Below are 7928 nucleotides of genomic sequence, written 5' to 3' on the forward strand. Positions count from 1 at the left end.
TGGATTATAATCTTATTTTTTCAATTTTGTAAATTAAGAAACTGATATTATATTACTTATTCAAGATCTTTCAGCTAATAGGTGGAATGAGCCAGGATTCTCCAGAACTTACACTCAGACGTGGTGTTATGTTAGAGATTAGATTCAAAGCATTAAAAGGCTTATGGATGGAAGGTTAAAGAGTAAGTGGAAATAATTTAGGGCATGTAATTTTCAATAATCCATTCTGGACAGTGACAAAACCAAGCTTTAATCAAAAAAGGTTTGTGTGGCTAACTAAAATATATTTTTATCAATTTTTGTCTTTAAAGCATATGCTAGAATTTTTCATAAAAATGCAGAGAATTGGAAGTTTAGAGGAGTAGTAGTAAAATTCCCACAAGATATAACAACTTAAATGCTGCATGATAGCAAGGTCCTATTTTTTAAAGGATATTTATTTATTTATTTGAGAGGGAGAGAGTAAGGGCAGGGGGGTCGTGGAGGGAAGAAAGACAAGCAGTCTTTCTGCTAAGCATAGAGTCCACTGGGGCTCTATCCCAAGACCCCTGGATCCAAACTTGATCTGAAGCTGAGAGTCAGAAGCTCAACAGACTGAGCCACCTAGGTGTCTTAGCAAAGTCCTCTACTTGTGGAAGAAATATGACTGTCCCCATTGTTATGGAGAAACCCCTTTAAGAATGCAAATTATCTCTCCACCTTACTTAAACATGCAGCCTCCCTAAACCCCATTCTTTTTTTTTTTAATAAAGATTTTATTTATTTATTTTTTAACAGACAGAGATCACAAGTAGGCAGAGAAGCAGGCAGAGAGAGAAGGAGGAAGCAGGCTTCCTGCTGAGCAGAGAGTCTGATGTGGAGCTCAATCCCAGGACCCTGGGATCATAACCTGAGCCGAAGGCAGAGGCTTAACCCACTGAGCCACGCAGGTGCCCCCCCCAAACCCCCATTCTAAAGCAACAATTAGGGGCACCTGGGTGGCTCAGTGGGTTAAAGCCTCTGCCTTCCGCTCAAGTCATGATCCCAGGACCCTGGGATAGAGCCCCACATCAGGTTCTTGGCTCAGCAGGGAGCCTGCTTCCCCCCTCTTTCTTTATGCCTGCTTGTGATCTCTCTGCCTACTTGTGATCTCTGTCTGTCAAATAAATAAATAAAATCTTAAAAAATAAAAATAAAAAATAAAGCAACAATTAAACCCATGGTTAAAATCTATTGCTTCTGTGCCCCTGAAAGAAATAATATATTATATGCCAATTAAAACAAACAAATAAACAAAAGAACTATTGTTTCTTTCACTTAAGACAATTTTGAGTGTGATAGGGCTTTTACACATCCTTGGAGACTTCCATTTTCTAGAATAAGGGCTCTGGTTGTTCTATCCAAGTCTTTAGAACTCATGATTATTATCCTTGCCTATCTTTGAATATACTTTAGCTCATCTTCACACTTCCTGTTATACGAAATTTATGTATCTATGTTCTGGGTAGTAACATACATTTAAAGATTTCTGGTTTACCTCTGGTTCCCTTGCATCAGAAAAATTGTGCTGGTTACTCATTCCACCACTGGGTTTTAGCCCTCACAATCCTCCCTCTAAAAACAAAATGCAAATGGGGTGATTATATATATATATACCCATACCAGTTAAAGCACATGGTTTATTTGGAATATGCCTTTGGCTGTTTTTAAAAGTGATTCGACCATTTGATGGCTGAAGATTTTAAAGTCCTTGGACTTTAACAGGTCTATCTCTGTAAATGATTTTAAGTTCTAACTACTTATAGATCTTTAATTAAAATAGTTAAATACAAGTCTATCAGCTGGGGTAGGAACCACCTAAGATTTAGCTCTGCCTTTGTAGTATATTTTAAGTTTCTTGTATGAGGAGAAGAACCATATGAAATGAAGCTACTCAAAGATGTTACTGGGAAAAGGACTGAAAAGTTTCCCATTAGTGAGGACAACAGGTGAAATAGTAGAAACTGGTAGGAATGTGGTTCGCTGGAAATCATGTTCTTGGTAAAAAAGAATTCACATGAAAAATGAAAAAAAAAATCACTGTGCTGGTAAAATGAAGGCAGTTAAAAGAAGGAAAGGAGAGAAAGTCGATCTAATACAAAATCAGAGGTACATGACCTTATAAAACTTCTGTCTAGATAGGAGTTAATGGTTGCAATGCATGTCTGAGGCAATCCAAAATGGCTCTTTTCATAGTGTGAAGGAAGAAAACATACATGATACAATCTTACATTAAATTTAGTACCACAAGAAAGTAATAAAATATTGTGAAAGTGAGACCCAATTTTCCAATGTTTCACTGCAGCAGAGTAAGACCATTTGCCTTACAAAACAGAGCACCTATTTCAGTTGCTGATTGTGCCATCTTCATTGTGGTCAGATGGTACACATGTGTTGAATGGGTTATGGTCTCCTCCAAGATTCCATACAAGCTATTCCTTCTTCCTGGAGTTGTAGTTCCTCTAAGACCTTTAAAGGATGCAGAGATATCTCTGTATTCCCATACCACCTTGTCATTCTCACTATTCTAGCACTTAAAACTAAAAGGTAATTGACAATCTTCACTTAAGAGCTTTGAGAACATGGACTGTCTGGTCCAGCTTATATCCCCAGGGCATGAGGAAATCCTTCCCCAATAAAGTCACAATCTATTGAACAAATGAATAAGTACAGAAAAGTTATGTTACTATTTTTGGTCAAAGCACACATTGTTTACTAACAGCTATTTATTAAGAAACATCATGTTATTATTTCATATTGATTGCAAACTAAAGCTTACATTTTCTCCACATATCAATTATCAATTGTATCAATTGATCTGTATCAATTATCACCTTATCAATTTTCTGTACCAATTATCAATTACCACCTTATCTGTATCAATTATCACCTTAACTGCAAGTTTTCCCTCTATCAAAACCTAGATCATCTTACATCTCTTACAACTTACCTTCTACATTTGCGAGATGATGATAGATTTCTTTCCCCCTACTTCGATTTATTAAACTAACATTTACTATTTTTTTTATTATTCATTATTACACACTGTGCTTGGTGTTAGAAACTGAGGCACTCATTACCTATTTCAGGCCCTTCTTAGTGGCTTTCAGCTTTGTGGAAAAAAGTAAAAAAATTAAAGCAAACCAAAAAATACTTTGTCAAGATGTGTTCTGTTACATTTTTACTCAGGATGATACAGAAAAACAAAGAAGAGTTATATAACTACATTCATCTGGATTCTTATAAAAGTAACTTGAACATGGGGTTTGGGGCCCCATGCAGTAGAAATGTAAGTCAAACTTCTGACTTCTGATTCACCAAAAACTTAACTACTAATACCCTGCCATTGACCAGAAGTCTTACCAATGATTCAATTAACACGTTTTGTGTATTATATACTATATCCTTACAATAAAGCTAGAGAAAAGAGTGCTAAAAAAATAATAAAACACATGTGCTTTACTTACCGAAAAAAAACCCCACAAATAATTAGACCCACACAGTTCAGACCCATCTTGTTCAAGAGTCAACTGTACTGAGAAACAACGTAGTCCACTAGATGAAAAGAGGGTTAGTGAGCTGAGAAAAGACACCCGGGTAGAGTGATGGAACAGGACATGACTGCAAGTAATGTTGCATGGGCTAAGTCCAAGAAAGCCTGTTTAAGAATCTAAAGTTATAAAAAAATCTATTAAGGTAAATTAAAGAGGTCAAACAATATTCTAAAGCTTGCAAGCTGAACTTCAAATAGAGAGAAGCTTCACATATTTATCTGTGAGATTAACTATCCCACAAAAGCTCTAAACTCACTTGCACATGTACTTAGTCATTCTAGTCACCATAGAAATATTGAGCACTTAAGAGCCAAGGACAAAACCCAATCATACTTCACTAAGAATCTTTATTAATCAACATATTTTTAATTAGGACTTTGACAGTTATGAATACACTTAATCATTTCTGGTCCATCCTCCATGTTTCTGAAAATGTTGTAAGAGACTTTGGCAAATGCTTTGTTCAGTCATATACTATTGCTGTTTGGGTAGATTTCCTATTCCATGAATGGCCTCAACACATGGAAAGGGTAACATAAAATCCTTTGATTCTTTTTTTTTTCCCCTAACCAATAATTCTCTTCCCTCTTTAAGTCTTAGAATCTACATCCTCTTTTTAGGTAACTGTTCCTTCCCCAATCCAAACATATGGCTGTAGAGGGGACTGCATTATTTTAACTTTACCCTCAGGGGCACAGTGATGGTTTCTGAGAATAATCATGCAAACCAATCCATGTTAATCAGAGTTATTTATAAGAGTTTCTCAAACTGATTTTGAACCATGAAATTCCAGTCTTTAAGAAGACAGAAAAGACAGCAAATCACTTAGTACAAATTCACATTGCTTTTATAATTGCAACTTTGGGTACAGAGAGTACAGACAGCACTTCTTTTCTTTTTTTCAAGACAGATGGAAACTGGTCAAATATGCCTGGGCAATTATTTAACATGGAAAAGTTGGAATGAGTTTCTAACCTTAATTTTCTGTGACCAGTTACAACCTGTTCTATTCTTCATGATGTTTTTCCTGAAAGCACTACTTGAAACTGCCCAGAATGCACAGGTAATACTGTATCATCATTTAGTTGGAAGATACCTATTTGGAAATACATTCAAAATACCATTACTTACTACATAATAGGCACTGAGGACACAACAGTGAATAAGATTAATATATGCAGTTCCAGACTTTGTCAAGTCTTAACATTTTAGTGGATAAAACAAAAACAAAACAAATAAATGAAGTAACTATAGATTCATGGATCCATTAAAAAAAATCAGTAGGGCATAAAGATTCAAAGTACAACTTGGAAGAAAATCAGGTATTAGAGAAGTTCTCTAAATAACAGACATTAATTTGGAACTTGAATATAGATAGTCTTGAACCAAAGGTAAAGATTTCTGGAAAGAGCAAACAGAAAGTAAAAAGACCTGGGGATAGGAAAGAGTGATTTTACAAATAACCAAAGGAGAGAAGAGAGATTCAAAACAAGGCTGTAGGACTGAACTAGAGATAAGATTCACAGAAGGACACTCAGGACAAGGTAAGCTGGTTTGGTTTTATTCTAAATAAAATGGGAAGACAAAGGACAACTCTGACATGAATTTTGTTTTTAAGGGTGATCCATGGCTATTTTATGAAGACTAGCATGTGTAAGAGCAAGAAGGAAAACAGGAAGATCATTTAGCTGGCTATTCCAGCACCCAAAGCTAAATTATATTGGGGACTCAAAATGGAGACCGGCATAAAGTTTTCAGATCAGATACACAAAGAACATATTCAGAAAAATAGAGTTCGTTGATATTTTAGATTAAAAGATGTTAAAGGAACATGAGTCATCAATCACAACTACCAAGTTTCTGGTGCAACTGACTTGTCAAATCATGTTCCAGAATCAGATTGGGACTCTCAATGAAGGAACACTGAGGGTGAGGGGAAGAGGGATAAAGTTCCTTTTGGTAAATCGCTCTCTGGAGTTGCTTATGAGTGATCCGGGAATATTAAGTAGTCAATTACAAGCACAAAAATCGGAGTGACCCAGGTTGACATTTCTGCTTTGAAAAAGAAAATTAGTTTGAGTATGTAAGTTTTCAAATAGGAATATAATATACACACATCTGAGGAAGATGCAAAGAATCAATAGGAAAATTCTACCCTGATCTACTAAAATATGCTAGAATGTATTCAAGAAATTAAAAACCAGAGGGAAAGATTAAATGGAACCTGTAGGTAGAAAAATATAATCTGTTGATATATAAAGTATCAAACAAAACTCAAATTACCATAAGTTTGGAGTGAACAACACAGGGAAACAGATAAAATAGAAAACCTGGCAAGATTATGGTATTGTTTTCAGAAAGGATAGGACTTTCACTTTTTGGTTGAAATAAAAATATATTTATAATTATTGGCTATTGTTAACATTACATACATTACATAAACATACACACATTCACTACATTTAAGGCATCTGCCAGTTTCAGCGTCCTCTAGATTTTCTTTGTAAGCCTGATATATATTTTTTAACATATCTTCAAAAACACTCTGATACCTATATCTAAGAAACATTTTAAAAACAAATTGCTTATTTTTACAACACACAGTTTCTTTATATGGGTATAGAACTATCTCACTCTTCTAAAAGTTTTATAACAATTGGGCTACAAATTTTGTATTTCAGTCAGTTTATATTTTCTGAGAAAAATCTTTCAGTTTTCCCAGATTTATGTATATTGTCACTGTTAAAATTCTATAAATTCTGTGAGCTTATTTGCTTAGTATCTTCTTGCCCCATCAATTTCTGAAAGGAGTTTAAGGAAAGCTCCAAGATTGTGATATTGTGTTAGTGAACGTGACGATCATTTCCAATTACCTAAAGCAAAACTGATAGACAACATATTATATACTTTACATACATTTGATTAAACTAGATGGAGTAAACTTTAGAAACTTCAGAGACTTCAGTTAATAGGAAAGTCTTATTTAAAAGAATTATATGGGGCACCAGGTGGCTCAGTCAAGTGTCTGCCTTTGACTCAGTTCATGATCTCAGTGTCCTGGAATGGAGCCCTGCACTGGGTTCCCCACTCAGTGGGGAGCCTGCTTCTCTCTCTTCCTCTGCTTGTGCTCTTTCAAATAAAATCTTTTAAAAGATGAGGAATTAAGTATAAGTATTCCATTATTTAGATAAAAGATGGCAAACTACCCAAATCATTTTATGAGGCTACAACAACCTGAATACCAATACTAGAATAGGACAGTGATTTTTTTTAGGATAGAATGAATCACTTCACATAAAACAAATACACGATTAAAAGACCACTGTTATAAACCTAAGTCACAGGTTCAGAAGGTATTTGCTGTATGATATTACACAAACTCCTCACACTCTGGAAGCTTTAGTTTTTCTTAGAAATATGTTGCATATGGGCACCTGGGTGGCTCAGCTGTTAGGTGTCTGCCTTTGGCTCAAGTCATGATCTCAGTGTTCTGGGATCGAACCTCGCATAGGGCTCCCTGCTTGGTGGAATGCCTGCTTCTCTCTCTCCTATTCCCCGTGCTTGTGTTCCCTCTCTTGTTGTCTCTCTCTCTCTCTGTGTCAAATAAATAAATAAATAATATAAAAAAAGAAATATGTTGTGTAAAAATTATATCAAAAATCCCTTCAAGGCTCTACAAACCCTTTCCACCTTCTACAGGCCTTGCCAGCCCTAAAAGGCTCATCTTCATATTTTATGGCCTTATGTAAGGAACCTAACTAAGTCAGCTGGCAGAATAAACATGAACATCTCCAACTGGGAATAACCTTTAGGGGTCCTGAGCAATCATCATACTCCGTTTAACACGGGTCTTAAGTGTTCTCAACCTGGGTGAGCTTGCCCATCCAGAGCTAGGGTCAAGTGATAATAAAAGCTGTCCTGGCAAGAAAGAGGAAGAGAGAAATCCATGTACTCCATAAAGTTGAAAGAACATTATCTTTCTTCTCAGTTTGTCATGTCCTTACTCCTACACGTATTCATGCTATATTTCCTATTTTTTTCTGTTCCATGAAATACAGCCAAGTCTTTTCAAAAGAATCATTTTTGGCCCCAAGTTTATTTGAAAGTTTCACTTTCCCTTGCAATAAATTATAATGTAATAATACCCAATGCATAGGGTTATTGCTGTAATAGTATCTGCTCTACACATACTATTACACATACTATACACACATTATAACCCAGTAACAATAGGGCTACTGCTGTAATAGTATGTGCTTTATAGTAAGCATTCAAAAATTACTGAAATATCTATACTTAGGTTTATATGTTTATTTAATATACACTGTAGTACAGAAATAATGATTGCACACTATC

This window comes from Mustela erminea, chromosome 15 (genome assembly GCF_009829155.1).
Source record: "Mustela erminea isolate mMusErm1 chromosome 15, mMusErm1.Pri, whole genome shotgun sequence".
Lineage (NCBI taxonomy): Eukaryota > Metazoa > Chordata > Mammalia > Carnivora > Mustelidae > Mustela > Mustela erminea.